Raw genomic sequence first — 14343 nt, 5'->3', positions numbered from 1 at the left:
TTTTGGATAATTTCAAGACATGTCGTTTTTGGTAGATTTTGTCAAAAGTGGGAAGGCTATACCCTTCCTACTTTTTCATTTTTGGCCAATTTTCAAATTTTGCTTAAAATACATGAATTCGAATCAAAATTGAATGAAAATCACGAAAATCAGGTTTATTTTCCTATTGGTCTTATAGTTTTTGATTTAATCCTTAAAAACCCTAAATTAAGTTGTTGCGCTAACAGCACTGTTTCGTAAATTTTTGAAACGGCTGGTTTAACGAGAAAACCAATAACTAAATCGAAATCAGCGTTCAATTTCGATTATTCCGTGTGATTTTTGGAGAATTTCAAGAGATGTCGTTTTTGGTAGATTTTGACAAAAGTGGGAAGGCTATACCCTTCCCACTTTTTCATTTTTGGCCAAATTTCAAATTTTGCTTAAAATACATGAATTCGAATCAAAATTGAATGAAAATCACGAAAATCAGGTTTATTTTCCTATTGGTCTTATAGTTTTTGATTTAATCCTTAAAAACCCTAAATTAAGTTGTTGCGCTAACAGCACTGTTTCGTTAATTTTTGAAACGGCTGGTTTAACGAGAAAACCAATAACTAAATCGAAATCAGCGTTCAATTTTGAATATTCCGTGTGATTTTTGGAGAATTTCAAGAGATGTCGTTTTTGGTAGATTTTGACAAAAGTGGGAAGGCTATACCCTTCCCACTTTTTCATTTTTGGCCAAATTTCAAATTTTGCTTAAAATACATGAATTCGAATCAAAATTGAATGAAAATCACGAAAATCAGGTTTATTTTCCTATTGGTCTTATAGTTTTTGATTTAATCCTTAAAAACCCTAAATTAAGTTGTTGCGCTAACAGCACTGTTTCGTAAATTTTTGAAACGGCTGGTTTAACGAGAAAACCAATAACTAAATCGAAATCAGCGTTCAATTTCGATTATTCCGTGTGATTTTTGGAGAATTTCAAGAGATGTCGTTTTTGGTAGATTTTGACAAAAGTGGGAAGGCTATACCCTTCCCACTTTTTCATTTTAGGCCCAATTTCAAATTTTGCTTAAAATACATGAATTCGAATCAAAATTGAATGAAAATCACGAAAATCAGGTTTATTTTCCTATTGGTCTTATAGTTTTTGATTTAATCCTTAAAAACCCTAAATTAAGTTGTTGCGCTAACAGCACTGTTTCGTTAATTTTTGAAACGGCTGGTTTAACGAGAAAACCATTATTACTAAATCGAAATCAGCGTTCAATTTCGATTATTTTTTGTGATTTTTGGATAATTTCAAGAGATGTCGTTTTTGGCAGATTTTGACAAAAGTGGGAAGGCTATACCCTTCCCACTTTTTCATTTTTGGCCAAATTTCAAATTTTGCTTAAAATACATGAATTCAAATCAAAATTGAATGAAAATCACGAAAATCAGGTTTATTTTCTTATTGGTCTTATAGTTTTTGATTTAATCCTTAAAAACCCTAAATTAAGTTGTTGCGCTAACAGCACTGTTTCGTTAATTTTTGAAACGGCTGGTTTAACGAGAAAACCAATAACTAAATCGAAATCAGCGTTCAATTTCGATTATTCCGTGTGATTTTTGGAGTATTTCAAGAGATGTCGTTTTTGGTAGATTTTGAAAAAAGTTGGAAGGCTATACCCTTCCCACTTTTTCATTTTTGGCCAAATTTCAAATTTTGCTTAAAATACATGAATTCGAATCAAAATTGAATGAAAATCACGAAAATCAGGTTTATTTTCCTATTGGTCTTATAGTTTTTGATTTAATCCTTAAAAACCCTAAATTAAGTTGTTGCGCTAACAGCACTGTTTCGTAAATTTTTGAAACGGCTGGTTTAACGAGAAAACCAATAACTAAATCGAAATCAGCGTTCAATTTCGATTATTCCGTGTGATTTTTGGAGAATTTCAAGAGATGTCGTTTTTGGTAGATTTTGACAAAAGTGGGAAGGCTATACCCTTCCCACTTTTTCATTTTTGGCCAAATTTCAAATTTTGCTTAAAATACATGAATTCGAATCAAAATTGAATGAAAATCACGAAAATCAGGTTTATTTTCCTATTGGTCTTATAGTTTTTATTTAATCCTTAAAAACCCTAAATTAAGTTGTTGCGCTAACAGCACTGTTTCGTTAATTTTTGAAACGGCTGGTTTAACGAGAAAACCAATTACTAAATCGAAATCAGCGTTCAATTTCGATTATTTTTTGTGATTTTTGGATAATTTCAAGAGATGTCGTTTTTGGTAGATTTTGACAAATGTGGGAAGGCTATACCCTTCCCACTTTTTCATTTTTGGCCAAATTTCAAATTTTGCTTAAAATACATGAATTCGAATCAAAATTGAATGAAAATCACGAAAATTAGGTTTATTTTCCTATTGGTCTTATAGTTTTTGATTTAATCCTTAAAAACCCTAAATTAAGTTGTTGCGCTAACAGCACTGTTTCGTTAATTTTTAAAACGGCTGGTTTAACGAGAAAACCAATAACTAAATCGAAATCAGCGTTCAATTTCGATTATTCCGTGTGATTTTTGGAGAATTTCAAGAGATGTCGTTTTTGGTAGATTTTGACAAAAGTGGGAAGGCTACACCCTTCCCACTTTTTCATTTTTGGCCAAATTTCAAATTTTGCTTAAAATACATGAATTCGAATCAAAATTGAATGAAAATCACGAAAATCAGGTTTATTTTCCTATTGGTCTTATAGTTTTTGATTTAATCCTTAAAAACCCTAAATTAAGTTGTTGCGCTAACAGCACTGTTTCGTTAATTTTTGAAACGGCTGGTTTAACGAGAAAACCAATAACTAAATCGAAATCAGCGTTCAATTTCGATTATTCCGTGTGATTTTTGGAGAATTTCAAGAGATGTCGTTTTTGGTAGATTTTGACAAAAGTGGGAAGGTTATACCCTTCCCACTTTTTCATTTTTGGCCAAATTTCAAATTTTGCTTAAAATACATGAATTCGAATCAAAATTGAATGAAAATCACGAAAATCAGGTTTATTTTCCTATTGGTCTTATAGTTTTTGATTTAATCCTTAAAAACCCTAAATTAAGTTGTTGCGCTAACAGCACTGTTTCGTTAATTTTTGAAACGGCTGGTTTAATGAGAAAACCAATAACTAAATCGAAATCAGCGTTCAATTTCGATTATTCCGTGTGATTTTTTGAGAATTTCAAGAGATGTCGTTTTTGGTAGATTTTGACAAAAGTGGGAAGGCTACCCTTCCCACTTTTTCATTTTTGGCCAAATTTCAAATTTTGCTTAAAATACATGAATTCGAATCAAAATTGAATGAAAATCACGAAAATCAGGTTTATTTTCCTATTGGTCTTATAGTTTTTTATTTAATCCTTAAAAACCCTAAATTAAGTTGTTGCGCTAACAGCACTGTTTCGTTAATTTTTGAAACGGCTGGTTTAACGAGAAAACCAATAACTAAATCGAAATCAGCGTTCAATTTCGATTATTCCGTGTGATTTTGAATGAGAATTTCAAGAGATGTCGTTTTTGGTAGATTTTGACAAAAGTGGGAAGGCTACCCTTCCCACTTTTTCATTTTTGGCCAAATTTCAAATTTTGCTTAAAATACATGAATTCGAATCAAAATTGAATGAAAATCACGAAAATCAGGTTTATTTTCCTATTGGTCTTATAGTTTTTTATTTAATCCTTAAAAACCCTAAATTAAGTTGTTGCGCTAACAGCACTGTTTCGTAAATTTTTGAAACGGCAGGTTTAACGAGAAAACCAATAACTAAATCGAAATCAGCGTTCAATTTCGATTATTCCGTGTGATTTTTGGAGAATTTCAAGAGATGTCGTTTTTGGTAGATTTTGACAAAAGTGGGAAGGCTATACCCTTCCCACTTTTTCATTTTTGGCCAAATTTCAAATTTTGCTTAAAATACATGAATTCGAATCAAAATTGAATGAAAATCACGAAAATCAGGTTTATTTTCCTATTGGTCTTATAGTTTTTTATTTAATCCTTAAAAACCCTAAATTAAGTTGTTGCGCTAACAGCACTGTTTCGTAAATTTTTGAAACGGCAGGTTTAACGAGAAAACCAATAACTAAATCGAAATCAGCGTTCAATTTCGATTATTCCGTGTGATTTTTGGAGAATTTCAAGAGATGTCGTTTTTGGTAGATTTTGACAAAAGTGGGAAGGCTATACCCTTCCCACTTTTTCATTTTTGGCCAAATTTCAAATTTTGCTTAAAATACATGAATTCGAATCAAAATTGAATGAAAATCACGAAAATCAGGTTTATTTTCCTATTGGTCTTATAGTTTTTTATTTTATCCTTAAAAACCCTAAATTAAGTTGTTGCGCTAACAGCACTGTTTCGTTAATTTTTGAAACGGCTGGTTTAACGAGAAAACCAATTACTAAATCGAAATCAGCGTTCAATTTCGATTATTTTGTGTGATTTTTGGATAATTTCAAGAGATGTCGTTTTTGGTAGATTTTGACAAATGTGGGAAGGCTATACCCTTCCCACTTTTTCATTTTTGGCCAAATTTCAAATTTTGCTTAAAATACATGAATTCGAATCAAAATTGAATGAAAATCACGAAAATCAGGTTTATTTTCCTATTGGTCTTATAGTTTTTGATTTAATCCTTAAAAACCCTAAATTAAGTTGTTGCGCTAACAGCACTGTTTCGTAAATTTTTGAAACGGCTGGTTTAACGAGAAAACCAATAACTAAATCGAAATCAGCGTTCAATTTCGATTATTCCGTGTGATTTTTGGAGAATTTCAAGAGATGTCGTTTTTGGTAGATTTTGACAAAAGTGGGAAGGCTATACCCTTCCCACTTTTTCATTTTTGGCCAAATTTCAAATTTTGCTTAAAATACATGAATTCGAATCAAAATTGAATGAAAATCACGAAAATCAGGTTTATTTTCCTATTGGTCTTATAGTTTTTGATTTAATCCTTAAAAACCCTAAATTAAGTTGTTGCGCTAACAGCACTGTTTCGTTAATTTTTGAAACGGCTGGTTTAACGAGAAAACCAATAACTAAATCGAAATCAGCGTTCAATTTTGATTATTCCGTGTGATTTTTGGAGAATTTCAAGAGATGTCGTTTTTGGTAGATTTTGACAAAAGTGGGAAGGCTATACCCTTCCCACTTTTTCATTTTTGCCAAATTTCAAATTTTGCTTAAAATACATGAATTCGAATCAAAATTGAATGAAAATCACGAAAATCAGGTTTATTTTCCTATTGGTCTTATAGTTTTTGATTTAATCCTTAAAAACCCTAAATTAAGTTGTTGCGCTAACAGCACTGTTTCGTAAATTTTTGAAACGGCTGGTTTAACGAGAAAACCAATAACTAAATCGAAATCAGCGTTCAATTTCGATTATTCCGTGTGATTTTTGGAGAATTTCAAGAGATGTCGTTTTTGGTAGATTTTGACAAAAGTGGGAAGGCTATACCCTTCCCACTTTTTCATTTTTGGCCAAATTTCAAATTTTGCTTAAAATACATGAATTCGAATCAAAATTGAATGAAAATCACGAAAATCAGGTTTATTTTCCTATTGGTCTTATAGTTTTTGATTTGATCCTTAAAAACCCTAAATTAAGTTGTTGCGCTAACAGCACTGTTTCGTTAATTTTTGAAACGGCTGGTTTAACGAGAAAACCAATTACTAAATCGAAATCAGCGTTCAATTTCGATTATTCCGTGTGATTTTTGGAGAATTTCAAGAGATGTCGTTTTTGGTAGATTTTGACAAAAGTGGGAAGGCTATACCCTTCCCACTTTTTCATTTTTGGCCAAATTTCAAATTTTGCTTAAAATACATGAATTCGAATCAAAATTGAATGAAAATCACGAAAATCAGGTTTATTTTCCTATTGGTCTTATAGTTTTTGATTGGATCCTTAAAAACCCTAAATTAAGTTGTTGCGCTAACAGCACTGTTTCGTTAATTTTTGAAACGGCTGGTTTAACGAGAAAACCAATAACTAAATCGAAATCAGCGTTCAATTTCGATTATTCCGTGTGATTTTTGGAGAATTTCAAGAGATGTCGTTTTTGGTAGATTTTGACAAAAGTGGGAAGGCTATACCCTTCCCACTTTTTCATTTTTGGCCAAATTTCAAATTTTGCTTAAAATACATGAATTCGAATCAAAATTGAATAAAAATCACGAAAATCAGGTTTATTTTCCTATTGGTCTTATAGTTTTTGATTTAATCCTTAAAAACCCTAAATTAAGTTGTTGCGCTAACAGCACTGTTTCGTTAATTTTTGAAACGGCTGGTTTAACGAGAAAACCAATTACTAAATCGAAATCAGCGTTCAATTTCGATTATTTTTTGTGATTTTTGGATAATTTCAAGAGATGTCGTTTTTGGTAGATTTTGACAAATGTGGGAAGGCTATACCCTTCCCACTTTTTCATTTTTGGCCAAATTTCAAATTTTGCTTAAAATACATGAATTCGAATCAAAATTGAATGAAAATCATGAAAATCAGGTTTATTTTCCTATTGGTCTTACAGTTTTTGATTTAATCCTTAAAAACCCTAAATTAAGTTGTTGCGCTAACAGCACTGTTTCGTAAATTTTTGAAACGGCTGGTTTAACGAGAAAACCAATTACTAAATCGAAATCAGCGTTCAATTTCGATTATTTTTTGTGATTTTTGGATAATTTCAAGACATGTCGTTTTTGGTAGATTTTGTCACAAAGTGGGAAGGCTATACCCTTCCTACTTTTTCATTTTTGGCCAATTTTCAAATTTTGCTTAAAATACATGAATTCGAATCAAAATTGAATGAAAATCACGAAAATCAGGTTTATTTTCCTATTGGTCTTATAGTTTTTGATTTAATCCTTAAAAACCCTAAATTAAGTTGTTGCGCTAACAGCACTGTTTCGTAAATTTTTTTAAACGGCTGTTTTAACGAGAAAACCAATAACTAAATCGAAATCAGCGTTCAATTTCGATTATTCCGTGTGATTTTTGGAGAATTTCAAGAGATGTCGTTTTTGGTAGATTTTGACAAAAGTGGGAAGGCTATACCCTTCCCACTTTTTCATTTTTGGCCAAATTTCAAATTTTGCTTAAAATACATGAATTCGAATCAAAATTGAATGAAAATCACGAAAATCAGGTTTATTTTCCTATTGGTCTTATAGTTTTTGATTTAATCCTTAAAAACCCTAAATTAAGTTGTTGCGCTAACAGCACTGTTTCGTTAATTTTTGAAACGGCTGGTTTAACGAGAAAACCAATAACTAAATCGAAATCAGCGTTCAATTTTGAATATTCCGTGTGATTTTTGGAGAATTTCAAGAGATGTCGTTTTTGGTAGATTTTGACAAAAGTGGGAAGGCTATACCCTTCCCACTTTTTCATTTTTGGCCAAATTTCAAATTTTGCTTAAAATACATGAATTCGAATCAAAATTGAATGAAAATCACGAAAATCAGGTTTATTTTCCTATTGGTCTTATAGTTTTTGATTTAATCCTTAAAAACCCTAAATTAAGTTGTTGCGCTAACAGCACTGTTTCGTTAATTTTTGAAACGGCTGGTTTAACGAGAAAACCAATAACTAAATCGAAATCAGCGTTCAATTTCGATTATTCCGTGTGATTTTTGGAGAATTTCAAGAGATGTCGTTTTTGGTAGATTTTGACAAAAGTGGGAAGGCTATACCCTTCCCACTTTTTCATTTTTGGCCAAATTTCAAATTTTGCTTAAAATACATGAATTCGAATCAAAATTGAATGAAAATCACGAAAATCAGGTTTATTTTCCTATTGGTCTTATAGTTTTTTATTTAATCCTTAAAAACCCTAAATTAAGTTGTTGCGCTAACAGCACTGTTTCGTAAATTTTTGAAACGGCTGGTTTAACGAGAAAACCAATTACTAAATCGAAATCAGCGTTCAATTTCGATTATTTTTTGTGATTTTTGGATAATTTCAAGACATGTCGTTTTTGGTAGATTTTGACAAAAGTGGGAAGGCTATACCCTTCCCACTTTTTCATTTTTGGCCAAATTTCAAATTTTGCTTAAAATACATGAATTCGAATCAAAATTGAATGAAAATCACGAAAATCAGGTTTATTTTCCTATTGGTCTTATAGTTTTTGATTTAATCCTTAAAAACCCAAAATTAAGTTGTTGCGCTAACAGCACTGTTTCGTTAATTTTTGAAACGGCTGGTTTAACGAGAAAACCAATAACTAAATCGAAATCAGCGTTCAATTTCGATTATTCCGTGTGATTTTTGGAGAATTTCAAGAGATGTCGTTTTTGGTAGATTTTGACAAAAGTGGGAAGGCTATACCCTTCCCACTTTTTCATTTTTGGCCAAATTTCAAATTTTGCTTAAAATACATGAATTCGAATCAAAATTGAATGAAAATCACGAAAATCAGGTTTATTTTCCTATTGGTCTTATAGTTTTTGATTTAATCCTTAAAAACCCTAAATTAAGTTGTTGCGCTAACAGCACTGTTTCGTAAATTTTTGAAACGGCTGGTTTAACGAGAAAACCAATAACTAAATCGAAATCAGCGTTCAATTTCGATTATTCCGTGTGATTTTTGGAGAATTTCAAGAGATGTCGTTTTTGGTAGATTTTGACAAAAGTGGGAAGGCTATACCCTTCCCACTTTTTCATTTTTGGCCCAATTTCAAATTTTGCTTAAAATACATGAATTCGAATCAAAATTGAATGAAAATCACGAAAATCAGGTTTATTTTCCTATTGGTCTTATAGTTTTTGATTTAATCCTTAAAAACCCTAAATTAAGTTGTTGCGCTAACAGCACTGTTTCGTTAATTTTTGAAACGGCTGGTTTAACGAGAAAACCAATTACTAAATCGAAATCAGCGTTCAATTTCGATTATTTTTGTGATTTTTGGATAATTTCAAGAGATGTCGTTTTTGGCAGATTTTGACAAAAGTGGGAAGGCTATACCCTTCCCACTTTTTCATTTTTGGCCAAATTTCAAATTTTGCTTAAAATACATGAATTCAAATCAAAATTGAATGAAAATCACGAAAATCAGGTTTATTTTCTTATTGGTCTTATAGTTTTTGATTTAATCCTTAAAAACCCTAAATTAAGTTGTTGCGCTAACAGCACTGTTTCGTTAATTTTTGAAACGGCTGGTTTAACGAGAAAACCAATAACTAAATCGAAATCAGCGTTCAATTTCGATTATTCCGTGTGATTTTTGGAGTATTTCAAGAGATGTCGTTTTTGGTAGATTTTGAAAAAAGTTGGAAGGCTATACCCTTCCCACTTTTTCATTTTTGGCCAAATTTCAAATTTTGCTTAAAATACATGAATTCGAATCAAAATTGAATGAAAATCACGAAAATCAGGTTTATTTTCCTATTGGTCTTATAGTTTTTGATTTAATCCTTAAAAACCCTAAATTAAGTTGTTGCGCTAACAGCACTGTTTCGTAAATTTTTGAAACGGCTGGTTTAACGAGAAAACCAATAACTAAATCGAAATCAGCGTTCAATTTCGATTATTCCGTGTGATTTTTGGAGAATTTCAAGAGATGTCGTTTTTGGTAGATTTTGACAAAAGTGGGAAGGCTATACCCTTCCCACTTTTTCATTTTTGGCCAAATTTCAAATTTTGCTTAAAATACATGAATTCGAATCAAAATTGAATGAAAATCACGAAAATCAGGTTTATTTTCCTATTGGTCTTATAGTTTTTGATTGGATCCTTAAAAACCCTAAATTAAGTTGTTGCGCTAACAGCACTGTTTCGTTAATTTTTGAAACGGCTGGTTTAACGAGAAAACCAATAACTAAATCGAAATCAGCGTTCAATTTCGATTATTCCGTGTGATTTTTGGATAATTTCAAGAGATGTCGTTTTTGGTAGATTTTGACAAAAGTGGGAAGGCTATACCCATCCCACTTTTTCATTTTTGGCCAAATTTCAAATTTTGCTTAAAATACATGAATTCGAATCAAAATTGAATGAAAATCACGAAAATCAGGTTTATTTTCCTATTGGTCTTATAGTTTTTGATTTAATCCTTAAAAACCCTAAATTAAGTTGTTGCGCTAACAGCACTGTTTCGTTAATTTTTGAAACGGCTGGTTTAACGAGAAAACCAATCACTAAATCGAAATCAGCGTTCAATTTTGATTATTCCGTGTGATTTTTGGAGAATTTCAAGAGATGTCGTTTTTGGTAGATTTTGACAAAAGTGGGAAGGCTATACCCTTCCCACTTTTTCATTTTTGGCCCAAATTTCAAATTTTGCTTAAAATACATGAATTCGAATCAAAATTGAATGAAAATCACGAAAATCAGGTTTATTTTCCTATTGGTCTTATAGTTTTTGATTGGATCCTTAAAAACCCTAAATTAAGTTGTTGCGCTAACAGCACTGTTTCGTTAATTTTTGAAACGGCAGGTTTAACGAGAAAACCAATTACTAAATCGAAATCAGCGTTCAATTTCGATTATTTTTTGTGATTTTTGGATAATTTCAAGAGATGTCGTTTTTGGTAGATTTTGACAAAAGTGGGAAGGCTATACCCTTCCCACTTTTTCATTTTTGGCCAAATTTCAAATTTTGCTTTAAATACATGAATTCGAATCAAAATTGAATGAAAATCACGAAAATCAGGTTTATTTTCCTATTGGACTTATAGTTTTTGATTTAATCCTTAAAAACCCTAAATTAAGTTGTTGCGCTAACAGCACTGTTTCGTTAATTTTTGAAACGGCTGGTTTAACGAGAAAACCAATAACTAAATCGAAATCAGCGTTCAATTTTGAATATTCCGTGTGATTTTTGGAGAATTTCAAGAGATGTCGTTTTTGGTAGATTTTGACAAAAGTGGGAAGGCTATACCCTTCCCACTTTTTCATTTTTGGCCAAATTTCAAATTTTGCTAAAAATACATGAATTCGAAACAAAATTGAATGAAAATCACGAAAATCAGGTTTATTTTCCTATTGGTCTTATAGTTTTTGATTTAATCCTTAAAAACCCTAAATTAAGTTGTTGCGCTAACAGCACTGTTTCGTAAATTTTTGAAACGGCTGGTTTAACGAGAAAACCAATAACTAAATCGAAATCAGCGTTCAATTTCGATATTCCGTGTGATTTTTGGAGAATTTCAAGAGATGTCGTTTTTGGTAGATTTTGACAAAAGTGGGAAGGCTATACCCTTCCCACTTTTTCATTTTTGGCCAAATTTCAAATTTTGCTTAAAATACATGAATTCGAATCAAAATTGAATGAAAATCACGAAAATCAGGTTTATTTTCCTATTGGTCTTATAGTTTTTTATTTAATCCTTAAAAACCCTAAATTAAGTTGTTGCGCTAACAGCACTGTTTCGTTAATTTTTGAAACGGCTGGTTTAACGAGAAAACCAATAACTAAATCGAAATCAGCGTTCAATTTCGATTATTCCGTGTGATTTTTGGAGAATTTCAAGAGATGTCGTTTTTGGTAGATTTTGACAAAAGTGGGAAGGCTATACCCTTCCCACTTTTTCATTTTTGGCCAAATTTCAAATTTTGCTTAAAATACATGAATTCGAATCAAAATTGAATGAAAATCACGAAAATCAGGTTTATTTTCCTATTGGTCTTATAGTTTTTGATTTAATCCTTAAAAACCCTAAATTAAGTTGTTGCGCTAACAGCACTGTTTCGTTAATTTTTGAAACGGCTGGTTTAACGAGAAAACCAATTACTAAATCGAAATCAGCGTTCAATTTCGATTATTTTTTGTGATTTTTGGATAATTTCAAGAGATGTCGTTTTTGGTAGATTTTGACAAATGTGGGAAGGCTATACCCTTCCCACTTTTTCATTTTTGGCCAAATTTCAAATTTTGCTTAAAATACATGAATTCGAATCAAAATTGAATGAAAATCACGAAAATTAGGTTTATTTTCCTATTGGTCTTATAGTTTTTGATTTAATCCTTAAAAACCCTAAATTAAGTTGTTGCGCTAACAGCACTGTTTCGTTAATTTTTAAAACGGCTGGTTTAACGAGAAAACCAATAACTAAATCGAAATCAGCGTTCAATTTCGATTATTCCGTGTGATTTTTGGAGAATTTCAAGAGATGTCGTTTTTGGTAGATTTTGACAAAAGTGGGAAGGCTACACCCTTCCCACTTTTTCATTTTTGGCCAAATTTCAAATTTTGCTTAAAATACATGAATTCGAATCAAAATTGAATGAAAATCACGAAAATCAGGTTTATTTTCCTATTGGTCTTATAGTTTTTGATTTAATCCTTAAAAACCCTAAATTAAGTTGTTGCGCTAACAGCACTGTTTCGTTAATTTTTGAAACGGCTGGTTTAACGAGAAAACCAATAACTAAATCGAAATCAGCGTTCAATTTCGATTATTCCGTGTGATTTTTGGAGAATTTCAAGAGATGTCGTTTTTGGTAGATTTTGACAAAAGTGGGAAGGTTATACCCTTCCCACTTTTTCATTTTTGGCCAAATTTCAAATTTTGCTTAAAATACATGAATTCGAATCAAAATTGAATGAAAATCACGAAAATCAGGTTTATTTTCCTATTGGTCTTATAGTTTTTGATTTAATCCTTAAAAACCCTAAATTAAGTTGTTGCGCTAACAGCACTGTTTCGTTAATTTTTGAAACGGCTGGTTTAATGAGAAAACCAATAACTAAATCGAAATCAGCGTTCAATTTCGATTATTCCGTGTGATTTTTGAGAATTTCAAGAGATGTCGTTTTTGGTAGATTTTGACAAAAGTGGGAAGGCTACCCTTCCCACTTTTTCATTTTTGGCCAAATTTCAAATTTTGCTTAAAATACATGAATTCGAATCAAAATTGAATGAAAATCACGAAAATCAGGTTTATTTTCCTATTGGTCTTATAGTTTTTTATTTAATCCTTAAAAACCCTAAATTAAGTTGTTGCGCTAACAGCACTGTTTCGTTAATTTTTGAAACGGCTGGTTTAACGAGAAAACCAATAACTAAATCGAAATCAGCGTTCAATTTCGATTATTCCGTGTGATTTTTGAGAATTTCAAGAGATGTCGTTTTTGGTAGATTTTGACAAAAGTGGGAAGGCTACCCTTCCCACTTTTTCATTTTTGGCCAAATTTCAAATTTTGCTTAAAATACATGAATTCGAATCAAAATTGAATGAAAATCACGAAAATCAGGTTTATTTTCCTATTGGTCTTATAGTTTTTTATTTAATCCTTAAAAACCCTAAATTAAGTTGTTGCGCTAACAGCACTGTTTCGTAAATTTTTGAAACGGCAGGTTTAACGAGAAAACCAATAACTAAATCGAAATCAGCGTTCAATTTCGATTATTCCGTGTGATTTTTGGAGAATTTCAAGAGATGTCGTTTTTGGTAGATTTTGACAAAAGTGGGAAGGCTATACCCTTCCCACTTTTTCATTTTTGGCCAAATTTCAAATTTTGCTTAAAATACATGAATTCGAATCAAAATTGAATGAAAATCACGAAAATCAGGTTTATTTTCCTATTGGTCTTATAGTTTTTTATTTAATCCTTAAAAACCCTAAATTAAGTTGTTGCGCTAACAGCACTGTTTCGTTAATTTTTGAAACGGCTGGTTTAACGAGAAAACCAATTACTAAATCGAAATCAGCGTTCAATTTCGATTATTTTTTGTGATTTTTGGATAATTTCAAGAGATGTCGTTTTTGGTAGATTTTGACAAAAGTGGGAAGGCTATACCCTTCCCACTTTTTCATTTTTGGCCAAATTTCAAATTTTGCTTAAAATACATGAATTCGAATCAAAATTGAATGAAAATCACGAAAATCAGGTTTATTTTCCTATTGGTCTTATAGTTTTTGATTTAATCCTTAAAAACCCTAAATTAAGTTGTTGCGCTAACAGCACTGTTTCGTTAATTTTTGAAACGGCTGGTTTAACGAGAAAACCAATTACTAAATCGAAATCAGCGTTCAATTTCGATTATTTTTTGTGATTTTTGGATAATTTCAAGAGATGTCGTTTTTGGTAGATTTTGACAAAAGTGGGAAGGCTATACCCTTCCCACTTTTTCATTTTTGGCCAAATTTCAAATTTTGCTTAAAATACATGAATTCGAATCAAAATTGAATGAAAATCACGAAAATCAGGTTTATTTTCCTATTGGTCTTATAGTTTTTGATTTAATCCTTAAAAACCCTAAATTAAGTTGTTGCGCTAACAGCACTGTTTCGTTAATTTTTGAAACGGCTGGTTTAACGAGAAAACCAATAACTAAATCGAAATCAGCGTTCAATTTCGATTATTCCGT

This window comes from Daphnia magna, linkage group LG1 (genome assembly GCF_020631705.1).
Source record: "Daphnia magna isolate NIES linkage group LG1, ASM2063170v1.1, whole genome shotgun sequence".
Lineage (NCBI taxonomy): Eukaryota > Metazoa > Arthropoda > Branchiopoda > Diplostraca > Daphniidae > Daphnia > Daphnia magna.
This window is presented reverse-complemented; position numbering follows the sequence as displayed.